The sequence below is a fragment of the Dasypus novemcinctus genome, chromosome 10 (genome assembly GCF_030445035.2).
Source record: "Dasypus novemcinctus isolate mDasNov1 chromosome 10, mDasNov1.1.hap2, whole genome shotgun sequence".
NCBI lineage: Eukaryota > Metazoa > Chordata > Mammalia > Cingulata > Dasypodidae > Dasypus > Dasypus novemcinctus.
Window position 1 is genome coordinate 69,627,128 of NC_080682.1, and position 12,357 is coordinate 69,639,484.

Here is a 12,357-nt window from a genome sequence, read left to right on the forward strand (position 1 = left end):
GCTGGACGGCTCTCCTTATGGGGCGCACTCCTTGCACATGGGGCTCCCCTAAGCAAAGGACTCCCCTGTGTGGCAGGGCACTCCTTGCATGCATCAGCACTGCACATGGGCCAGCTCCACATGGGTCAAGGAGGTTTGAACCGCAGACTTCCCATGTGGTAGGCAGACACCCTATCCATTAGGCCAAGTCTGCTTCCCTCCTTTATGTAGGTACTGCACCAGAAAAAGGCCATGTTCAGTTCGAGCGCAAAGATCCTGAAGCCCAATGGTGAAAAGCCAGATGAATTCGAGTCTGGCATTTCTCAGGCTCTTCTTGAGCTGGAGATGAACTCAGACCTAAAGGCTTAGTTAAGGGAGCTGAATATAACAGCTGCCAAGGAAATTGAAGTTGGTGGTGGTCGGAAGGCTATTATAATCTTTGTTCCCGTACCTCAACTGAAGTCTTTCCAGAAAATCCAAGTCTGGCTAGTACGTGAATTGGAGAAAAAGTTCAATGGAAAGCATGTTGTCTTTACTGCTCAGAGGAGAATTCTGCCTAAGCCAACTTGAAAAAGTTGTACAAAAAATAAGCAAAAGCGTCCCAGGAGCCGTAATCTGACAGCTGTGCACGATGCAATCCTTGAAGACTTGGTCTTCCCAAGTGAAATTGTGGGCAAGAGAATTCGTGTAAAACTGGATGGCAGCCAGCTTATAAAGGTTCATTTGGACAAAGCACAGCAGAACAATATAGAACACAAGGTTGAAACATTTTCTGGTGTGTATAAGAAACTCACTGGCAAGGATGTTAACTTTGAATTTCCAGAGTTTCAATTGTAAGCTGAAATGACTAAATAAAGTATCACTCTCAGAAAGAAAAAAAAAAAAAAAGATTATACACATATTACTTATTTTCCTAGATCTTCAACATTTCCTCTTTTTTTTATAACATTTTTTATTATAATTACTATTATTCTTTTTCTCTTCTTATCTCTTTCCTTTTCCCTGGGAATAATATTTTTTTTCAAGGAAACACAGACAGTTGCAAGGATACAGAGTAAGGGGAACCAAGTGTCAAAAAGGAATCTTATGTGGGGTTTTCCTAGTTGGTGCTGCAGGGATGGATGCTAGACGTTGTGTGTCCTGTAGTGGCCCCACTGGGTGGACTGGGGAAGAGTGTGGACTACAGTGTGGACCACTGTCCAGGTGGTGCAGCAAGACCCCAGAATGTATTCACCAGGTGCAGTGGATGTGCTGCGATGATGGAAGGGGTTGTTGATGTGGGAGGGGTGAGTGGTATATGGGGACCTCATATTTTTTAATGTAACATTTAAAAGAAAATAAAGAACAAAAAAAAAAAAGAAATTCAGGTTCATGAAGGCAAGGCTCAATTTCTTTTAAATATAAGTTCTTCACCAATTAATCTGTAAATTGATTGCAATTCCACTTAAATCTGAGGAAAGATCTGTGGAACTTTACAAGGTGATTGCACTATTTATATAAAATATAGGACTGTAACAGTTTGGCATTGTTTATGAATTCCAAAAAAGTTATTGGATTATGTCTGTAAACTGGTCTGTCAGAAGTATCACTTTTAATTGATTCAATTATTATTAGGACTTTGATTGGGTTATGTCAGTAAGGCATTGAGTCCCTGCCCCTTGGTGGGTGGGGACAGAAAAAAGACATGGTGAAGGACAGAGTCAGGAGTTTTGAGCTGGAGCCAGAGAAGTGAACACACAGGAGTAGAAACAGAGGAATAGAGATAGCTCCTTAGACATGACAGAATCCTGGGGAGAGAGACAGAGCCATTTGCCTGATAGTATACATCTGGCCTTGTGGAGAGTATAGCAGCTGAGTCCAGAGAGAAATGGAGCCCTGGGAAGAGAGGAAGTCAAGAAGTCTGAACTCTTGGCAGATGTTGACAGTCATCTTTCCCCAACACGTGGCAATAGACTTTGGTGCAGGAAGTAACTTACACTTTGTGGTCTTATGACTGTAAGCTTCTACCCCAAAGAAACACCCTTTATAAAAGCCAAAAAATAAAAAAATAAAAGGAACCTTACCACACACCCACCCACAAAAACCTGAGAGTAGAAACAGAAGCTAATAAACTGAATAAACCCATCAAGATAAACATATCCCTAAATACAGACAAAAAAATTATAAGCTGTCCTAAGAAACAAGAAGACAGGGCCCAGTCTAATTAATAAAACTTAAAAACAAGAGGAGATGCAGAATGTGAAACAAGTAATCAATGATATCCAGACAAATATTGTGAACCAACTTAATGAAGTGAAGGAAGAGATAAAAGATACTAAGAAAACACTGGGGGAACATACTGAAAAAATTGTAAACATACATAAAAAGATAATAGATACAATGGTGATGAATGGCACAATGCAAGACATCAAAAATATGCTGGAAGCACATAACAGCAGATTTGAACAGGCAAAGGAAAAAATCAGTGATGTTGAAGATAGTATATCTGAAATCAGACAGATAGAGAACAGATAGATAAAATGACAGAAAAAATATGGCAGGGACACAGGGATTTGGATGACAATACAAAAGGCACAAACATATGCATTCTAGGCATTCCAGAGGAACAAGAGAAGGGAAAGCAAGCAGAATGAGTGTTGGAGTAAATAACGGCTGAAAATTTCCCAACACTTTTGAGGGACATGGATGTACATGTCCAGGAAACACAGCACACCCCAAACAGTAAAAATCCTAATGGGACTACCTCAAGACATATAGTTATCAAATTGTCCAGTACTCAGTACAAAGAGAAAATACTGAAAGCAGAAAGAGAAGAGAGATCCAGCACATACAGAGCAAGCTCAATGACATTAAGTGCTGATTTCTCATCTGAAATCATGGAAGCAAAAAGGCAATGATATGACATAGCTAAGATTCTCTAAGAAAAAGGCATTCTCTAATTCTTAGATTCTCTAAGAATTCTGTGTCCAGCTGGCATTAAAAAAATGAGGGAGAGTTCAAAATATTCAGATAAACAGAAATTCAGAGTTTGTCAACAAGGAACCTGCCTTTCAAGGAACAGTAAATGGTGTTCTGCAGGCTGAAAGGAAAAAAAAACTAAAACAAAAACAGGAGAGAGACAGCTGGAGGAGAGTGTAGGGAAGAGGATTATTGGTAAGAATAACTAAAAAGATAAAAAGAAAAATCATATGATATATGGCATATATAAACCTAAAGAAAACATGGCTATGTAAGTAAAGTTTTGATAGTAATAACATTGCTTATTAATGGATTAAACTCTCCAATCATGAGACAAAGATTGGAAGAATGGAAAAGGAAATATGACCTATGTATATGCTAGAAACTCACCTTAGACCCAGAGACACAAGAAAGATGAAAGTGAATGCCTGGAAAATTATTTTACAAGCAAACAAAAAGAAATGAGAGTGGCTATACTAATACTGGAAAAAATGCACTTTAAATGCAAAATTATTGTAAGAGACAAAGAAGGCCACTATACATTAATAAAAGGGGAAATCTATCAAGAGAAAAGAATAATCATGACCATTTACTCACCTAATCAGGGCACCTTAAAATACATGAGCAAACATAGAAAAATTAAGTGGAGAAACAGATGCCTCACAAATATAGTGGTGGACTTTAATACAACATTATCATCATTAGAAAAAACATCTCAGAAGAAGATCAATAAAAAATAGAGACTTTGAATAATATGTTAGAGGATCTGGACCTAATAGATATATATAGAAAGTTACACTCCAAAACAGTGGTATATGTATATATATTATTCTTGAGCACATGTGGCTCATTCTCTAGAATACAGGACATGCTAGGCCACAGAACAACTCTTAATGAGTTCAAAAGGTTGAAATTATAATACTAATTTCTCTGAACACAATGGAATGAGGTTGGATATTAATATAAGTAAGTGGCAAAGGACCAGTTTAGGCACAATGATATGGAATTAAAAAAACATACTCTTAGACAATCAATGGGTCAAGAAGGAAACTACAAAAGAAATCATTAAATACCTTGAAATGCATGAAAGTGAAAACACAACATATTAAAACCTGTGGGATGCTGCAAAAACAGTGCTGACAAGGAAATTTATAGCCATAAAAATTTAAAGCCAATGTTAAAAAAGAAGAAAGAGCTAAAATCAAAGACTTAATTGCATACATGGAGGAATTAAAAAAGAACAACAAACTAATCCCAAAGCAAGCAGAAAGAAGGAAATAACAAAGAATATAGCAGAGCTAAATTAAATTGAAACAAAAAGCACTAGAAAAAATTAACAAAACCAAAAGCTGATTCTTTGAGAAGATTAATAAAATTGACAAACCCTTAGCTAGACTGAAAATGAATAAAAGAGAGAAGATGCAAATATATAAAATAAGAAACAAGGAAGGGGATCTTGCCACTCATCCCACAGAAATAAGGAGTATCATAAGAGGATACTTTGAAAAAAATGTGTGCCAACAAAATGAATCAACAAATCTCTAGAAATACATAAACAGCCTACATTGATAAAAGAAGAAACTGATGAACTCAATAGATGACTCACAAGTAACAAGATGTAATTTGTCATCAAATACCTTCCAACTGAAAAGGTTTTGTGGTGGATGTATGGGAGTGCTGTATATTATGTATATGCATTGCTGTGGTCTAGGGCTCCTATGAAGAGAAGTTCAATAATTAGGGGAAGAAAAAAAAAAGAAAAAAAGAAAAAAGATAGGATGTAGAATTTTTTCCAAGTCAACACGTATTCTTTATCTAACCTTTAAACCCATCGCTATATGCCATTTCCTAATAAGGGACCCTGACATTATATTGGGCTTCAAATTTCAGGGAGTTCTGGATCACAGAGTGGTTCAACAATGGCAATGGAGGAATATTGGTATAGGATACCATTGACAGGTGATATATGGCTGACAGGGAGCTGTACAGAACATATGTCCAGGGTGCATGATAATGTTTGGATATACTCATAGTGGCAACAATTAAAAACCACAGCAGGGGGGGTACTGGGTTCCTGGCCAGTGGTGCTCTGTCATGGTCCCTAGGGGAGCAGCGACAGTCTCCCAGGTGCAGCGGCGGGGACCGGGAGGGAGTGAGGGTTCAGCAGTGAGCCCCTGACGCTAATGACTATGCTTGTGAGCTGATAAGCCTAAAATAAGAACAAGGCCTAGAGCAGCATTGTGCCTGGGAATTTCCTCCTGTCAGCCTTCGTGTTACTCAAATGTGGCCAGTCTCGAAGCCAAACTCAGCATGTTAATGCAATGCCTTCCCCCCAGCGTGTGACATGACACCTGGGGATGAGCCTCCCTGGCACCGAGGGACCACTATCAACTACCAACTGATGATGCAACTGGAAAATGACCTTATACGGAAGGTCTGCGGATTAGCAGAATATCCCTGTCTACATAAAATAACATGACTTTAAAATGCTGTTTGACCTAATGTAAGGGGGAAATGGAAAGGAGAAATGAGTTTATATGGCTACGAGTCTCTAAAAAAGAGTCTGGAGGCTGTCAGAAGGATTGTCCTTATGCACAACTGAGCAGAGTCTGAGAGACAGATAAAGCAGATACAACCCCCAGGTATTGGTTCCTTTGAGGGCTAAAGAGACCCATGGGAGTTATGGTCATGGCAGATGGGGTTAACTACCAGGTCAGATGGCCCCTCTTTGGAAATGGTGTTTATGTGTGATGAATCTGGACTCAGATGGGATCTCTCTTCATAAGACTTTCATGCTAATGTGCTGAAGTTGCAGTTAGTGTTGGGGTTTAAGATATATTTAGGGGATTTGAATCTCTGGACTGACAATGTGATAGCCAGGTCCTGAGCCTCAACAGACTCCAGCACCTACAATCTGATTTATTGGACTCACCACACTCAGCTAAGATGGAGTCGAAGAAGGACAACCACCACACCATGGAGCCTAGAGTGATTACAACTGAAAGTGGGAGGATTGCATCCAGCATCCATGTGGAATCTGAGCCTCCTCTTGACATAGAGGTGCAATGGACACAACCAATCCAATGTCCACATAGAAAAGGTGGCATTGGATTGGGAAAAGTGGACATGGTGGCAGATGGGTATGGGGAAAGGCAGGAAGAGATGAGAGGTGGAGGCGTCTTTGGGAAATGGAGCTGCCCTGGATGGTGCTTCAGGGGCAATCACCGGACATTGTAAATCCTCCCAGGGCCCACTGGATGGAATGGGGAGAGTATGGGCCATGATGTGGACCATTGACCATGAGGTGCAGAGGTGCCCAAAGATGTACTTATCAAATGCAATGGATGTGTCATGATGATGGGAATGAGTGTTGCTGGGGGTGGAGAGGTGCGGTGGGGGTGGTGGGGTTGAATGGGACCTCATATATATATATTTTTAATGTAATATTATTACAAAGTCAATAAAAAAAAAATACCTTCCAACTAAGAAACCAGGACCAGATGCCTTCACAGATGAATTCCATCAAGGATTCCAGAAAGAATTAACACAAATCCTGATTAAACTCTTCCAAAAAGTAGAAGTGGAGGGAACATTGCTTAACTCATTCTATGATGCCAACATCACCCTAATACCAAACCCATATTAAAATGCCATAAGAAAAGAAAAAAACAGACCAAACTCTCTAATGAAAGTGGATGCTAAAATCTTCAAAAAAACACTTGCTAATCTTACTCAACAACACATCAAACAAATTATACCCCATGACCAAATGGGATACATCCCTGGTATACAAGGATATTTCAACATAGGAAAATCAATCAATGTAATACACCACATTAACAGGTGAAAAGATAATAATCACATGATCATTTCTATAGATACAGAAAAAGCATTAGACAAAATATAGCACCCTTTCCTGATAAAAAACACTTCAAAAGACAGGAATAGAAGGAAACTTCCTCAACATAATAAAGGGCATATATGAAAAACCCACAGCTAACATCTTATTCAGTGGTGAAATCCTAAAACTTTCCCTCTAAGATCTGGAACAATACAAGGATGCCCACTGTCACCACTCTTATTTAACACTGCATTAAAAGTGCTGGCTCAAGCACTTAGGCAAGTAAAAGATATAAAAGACATACAAATTGGAAAGGAAGAAGTAAAAATTTCACCATTTGCAGATGACATGATCCTGTATATAGAAAGTCTTGAGAAATCTACAGCAAAGTATCTAGAGCTGACAAATGAGTTCATTTAAAGTGGATGGAAATAAGATCACCAAGCAAAAATCAATAGTATTTCTGTACGCTAATAATGAGCAATCTGATGAGGAAATCAATAAAAGTATTCCATTAACAACAGCAAATAAAAGAATCAAATATCTAGGAATAAACTTAACTAAACATGTAAAGGACTTGTATGCAGAAAACAACACAACTTTCAAAACTATGTTAAAAGAAATCAGAGAAGACCTAAATAAATGGAAGACTATTCCCTGTTTATGGATTGGAAAATTAAACATCATTAAGATGCCCATCCTACCCAAACTGAATTACAGATTTAACATAATCCCAATAAAAATTGCAACAGCAGTTTTTACTGAATTAGAAAAGTTAATCACGAAATTTATTTGGAAGGGCAAGGGACCCGAATAGTCAAAAAACAAAATTGTAGGAATCACACTACCTGATTTTAAAACATACTACAAATATATAGTGGTCAAAACTGCATGGTAGGGAAGTGAACTTGGCCCAATGGATAGGGCATCCGTCTACCACATGGTAGGTCCGTGGTTCAAACCCCGGGCCTCCTTGACCATTGTGGAGCTGGCCCACATGCAGTGCTGGTGCATGCAATAAGTGCCATGCCACTCAGGGGTGCCCCGCATAGGGGAGCCCCACACGCAAGGAGTGCACCCCATAAGGAGAGCCGCCCAGTGTGAAAGAAATTTCAGCCTGCCCAAGAATGGTGCCACACACACGGAGAGCTGACACAGCTAGATGACCCAACAAAAAGAAACAGATTCCCATGCCACTGACAACAACAGAAGTGGACAAAGAAGAACACACAGCAAATGGACACAGAGAACAGACAAGGGGGGTGAGGGGAAAGAAATAAAATAAAATAAAAATAAAAGAACAAATGTTTTTTAAAAAAGAATCAATCCTTTAAAAAAAACTGCATGGTATTGGCACAAGGATAGACATACTGAGCAATGGAACCAAATTGATAGTTCTGATATAGACCCACGTATATACAGTCAACTGATATTTGAGAAGGCCACCAAGACCATTCAACTGGGACAGAATGGCCTCTTCAGCAAATGGTGCTTATGAACTGGATATCCAGATCTAAAAGAATGGAAGAAGATCACCATCTCATGCCCTATACAAAAATTAACTCAAGATGGATCAAAGATCTAAATATAAGAACCAAGACCATAAAGCTCCTAAAAGGTAATGTGGGGGAAGCTTCTATAAGATATTGTAGTAGAAAATGGTTTCATAAACTTTACACCCAAAGTACAAAATAGATAAATAAATGGAACTTCCTCAAAATTAAAAATTTTTACCCTTCAAAGGAGTTTAGCAAGAAAGTGAAGAGGTAGCCTACTCAATGGGAGAAAATAATTGGTAGTCATATATCTAATAGGAACATAATATCTAGCATATATATATATATATATATATATAGACACACATATATACATATATATATACACACACACACATATAAATTTACATCTTGTTTATAAAAAGTTAATCAGCCTGTTTAAAAACTGGGCAAGAGATTTGAATAGACACTCTTCCAAAGAAGAAATATGAATGACTAAAAAGCACATGAAAATATGCTCAACATCATTACCTATTAGAGAAATGCCAATCAAAACTACAATGAGGTATCATCTTACACCCATTAGACTGGAAGCTATTAAAAACAGAGGACTACAAATGTGGAAGAGGATGTGGAGTAATGGTAACCCTCATACACTGCTGGTGAGAATATAAAATGGTGTAGCCATCATGGAGGACAGTTAGATGATTCCTTGGGTAGCTACCTATAGAACTGCAATATGATCCAGCAATCCCACTACTGAGTATATACCGAGAAGAATATCAAGCAGGGACATGAACAGATATATGTGCACCAATGTTCATAGTGGCATGGTTCAGTATTGCCAAAAGTTGGAAGCAACTTAAATATCCATTAACAGATGAATGGATAAGCAAACTGTAGTATTATTATATATTTACAATAGAATATTACTCAGCTGTAAGAAGGAATGTGGTATTAAAACACGGCTAGCATGGATGAATCTTGAATGCCTTATGTTAAGTGAAGTAAGCCAGGCACTGAAGGGCAAATGCTACATGACCTCACTTACATGACTTAAGCAAATTGAGCAGACTCACAGAGCTAGAGTCTGGAAGATAGGTTTACAGGAAACAGAAAGGGAGTAGAGGGTGGTGAACTGATGCACATATGGGCAAAATCTGTGATAACATGGAACACTGTGGTTGGGCAGTGGATGAGAGTGGTGCAGTGATGTCATTGGGTTCAGCAGTGCTGGTTTGTGAGGGGGTATAGGGTGGGACTTTCCATGGAACTACAGGAGTTGGGCTGTTGGATGAAGGAACAGGTCAACTCTGGGGTTTGGAGGTCTGTGGTTAAAATTATCATGTTGGTAAGGGTTTTTTGACAAATATGACAAGGTAGTGTTACTGTTGTTGTGTGCTAGGGGTGGGGAGATAAATGGCACATGCTTCTGTGGAATATGTAAGTGTTAATCTTGTCATAGTGTGTTATCTCAGTGGGAGGAAACCCACCAATAAGCAAGAAAATATTAAATTCTCATCCTGGGGACTCCTGCTATGCTCTCAATTAGAGGGACAAGAATCCCTCAAAAACATAGGCAGTGCCTAATAGAAGAAACCAGACCAATATGTTAAGCCCTCAATATTATTGCAAGTAACTATTAATCTTATTCTTCAAAAGGTGACACTTAGTGGTTACTATAGGTTCTGAAGGGAGGGTGAGGGAAGAATAGAATAGATGGAACACAGGACATTTTTAAGGCATCAGAATTGTTCTGTGTGATCTTGCAATAAAGATACAGGCCATTTTAAATTTTGTCAAAACCTATAGAAGTGTACAGTCCAAATTGCAAAGCATAATGTAAACAATTGACCATGGTTAATAGGAATGTTTCAGTATTCAATTAAAATGTTATTAATAGGAAGAATGGTAAAAGAAGGGGAGTGGGGTATATGGGAATCCCTTATATTTTCTATGTGACTTTTCTGTAACCTAAAGCTTCTTTGAAGCTAAAATGAAAAAATAAGATACTGGGGGAACATATGGAGGAAATTGTCACTGTACATACAAGACAACAGATCTTACCTTGATGAAAGACTAAAAAAAATTTTATATTATTTTAATTTAAAATTTTGTATATTTTATTTATTATTTTGAAAACTCTTATTATTTCATTTTTAAATAATTTTATTTGGTCATGTTGTTGGATTTGTTCTTGGAGAGGTTCTGGATCACACAAGGGTCACAACTGTGGCAGGGAAATATTACTGGTATGGGGTGTTGGTGATGGAGGGATGTGTGGAGAGAAGTGCACCTGGGACATATATCTAAGATGTATGAATATGTTCAAGTGTTCAAGGGGCATTGTCTTGGTGGATGGAGACCCATACAATCACCAAAAGAATATTGAATTCCCATTTGGGGCGCCCTGTTACATTCTCAAACAGAACAGCAAGAATCCCCCAGGTACAAGGGAAGTGCCTAGTAAAGGAAGACAGTCCATTATACCAGGTCCTTGATATTGATCATTGTACTTATGAAACTTTTCTTGTCAAATTAACTTAGCCAAGTATTATATACTGCCTAAGAGTTACTTCCTGAAAACCTCACTGTTGCTCAAATGTGGCCTCTCTAAGACAAACTCAGCATATAAATGCATTACCTTCCACCACCACCCCCCATCAAAGAGCATAATTCCTGGGGATGAGTTACCTGGCACAAAGGGATTATTACCAAGCACCAAACAGCAATGCATCTGGAAAAAGACCTTGACCAAAAGGGGGAAAAATTAAATACATGTGAGTTTTTATGGCTAAGAGATTTCAAAATGAGTTGGGAGGTCATTCCAGAAGTTACTACATCATCAGCAGCATCTCATTAACTGCCACAGTAAATAGTGCCTCAAACAGTGAGTGTCTCCTGACAGCTCTAGGGACATCTAGACTCTCTAAGAAGGGTAGACAAGCTTGGGAATTTGTCACCCTGTCAGTGGGCCTTACTTTGGAATTTATGCTCTCCAGTGTAACAGTTAGACTCATCTGTAGTTTCCCTACACATGGCTCTTCTGCCCCTTTTATTTGAACTATAATTAACCTATATTTGTTAAATATGTGTCTCAGAGACTTAAATCTTTGGTCTGTCCATGTCCAAGTTGGGCCCTAATCTCAGCAGAGTTGCAAAACCTGCTCTCCAGTTTATTGGACTCACTCAAGACAACTAACAAGGAGATGATGATGGGCAATGCCCTTCTCAAGGAACAGAGAGTATTTACAACTGCAAGCAAGATAGTTACATCCATCTGCCCCATAGGAACTAAGTCCATCTGCAATAGAAGCAAATTGGACATCACCATCCCAAAATCCTCAAGATTGGGGAATGAAAAATGTACTAGAGCAGATTCATTATTATTCTATTGCAGACTTATTATTCTAGCAATAAAAGAACTTTCATCATTGATGTAAAGGCAGTGGCCACCAGAGGTTCTAAGGGGAGGATAAGGGAAGAATAGGTATAATAAATATGGGGGGATTTTTGGGTTATTGGAATTGACCTGTGTAACACTACAATGATGGATACAGACCATTATATTTTGTTATAACCTACAAAACTGTGCAGGATAGAATGTAAACTCTAATATATACTATAGTCCATGGTTAATAGCAATGCTTCAATATGTGTTCATCAATTGTGACAAATGTACTACACTAATGAAGGATATTATTAATGTGGGAAAATGTGGGAAGGGAGGCTGGGGCATATGGGAATCTTGTATACATTTTTATGTAACATTTATGTAAAATAAAAAATAAAATTAAATAAATAAAAAGTTCACTGGAATTGGCTTGCAAGAATTAACTCTGCATCTTTTCCAAACTTCATGTTTAGTGACATCATATATCCTGTACATAGCTTGAATTCAGTCATGGCCAGAATATTTACTCCACAAAAATTAGAAAACACTACAGATCTGGACCTTTTGTTCCCCCAGAGAACTAGTTGTTAAGCCGAGAGCCAGCACATAGGTCTGCTGGGGCATTTTGCTGCATCAAAGAACTACTATTGCTTGCTCTTGTTGCCCTTCCAAGTCACCCTTCTAGTGTG

At 38.4% G+C, this 12,357-nt stretch overlaps 1 pseudogene; it reads left to right on the forward strand.

Annotated features, from left to right (window-relative positions):
* Window positions 1-214: 214 nt before the first annotated feature.
* LOC101431898 (small ribosomal subunit protein eS7-like) lies at window positions 215-869 on the forward strand (annotated as a pseudogene).
* The last annotated feature ends 11,488 nt before the right edge of the window (window positions 870-12,357 follow it).